The sequence below is a fragment of the Dromiciops gliroides genome, chromosome 4 (assembly GCF_019393635.1).
Source record: "Dromiciops gliroides isolate mDroGli1 chromosome 4, mDroGli1.pri, whole genome shotgun sequence".
Classification (NCBI taxonomy): domain Eukaryota; kingdom Metazoa; phylum Chordata; class Mammalia; order Microbiotheria; family Microbiotheriidae; genus Dromiciops; species Dromiciops gliroides.
Window position 1 is genome coordinate 26902009 of NC_057864.1, and position 334 is coordinate 26902342.

Here is a 334-nt window from a genome sequence, read left to right on the forward strand (position 1 = left end):
AAGGAGGGGGCTGGAGGCCGAGGTCTTCGAGGAAGGGTGGGGGGTGCAGCTGGGGTGTTGGGGGTAAAGGCTGAGGGGCTGCGTTGTCCGAGGGTCGCTGCTGGAAGTCTGAGGGTAGAGAGTGAGGGAAGGGGAACGGGGATTGGGAGTGGGGTTGGGGGGACTGGACTGAATGATTGAGGCTGAGAGGGTGGGGACTGAGAGGAGGGGGCTTTGGGGCGTAGCAGGCTAAGCGGGTTTAGGATCTAGGTGGCAAAGACCAAGGAGCTTTGGGGGATTGAGGGCTGGGGATTGACAGATAGGGGTTGGGGGCTGAGGGGCGGGGCCGGAGAGG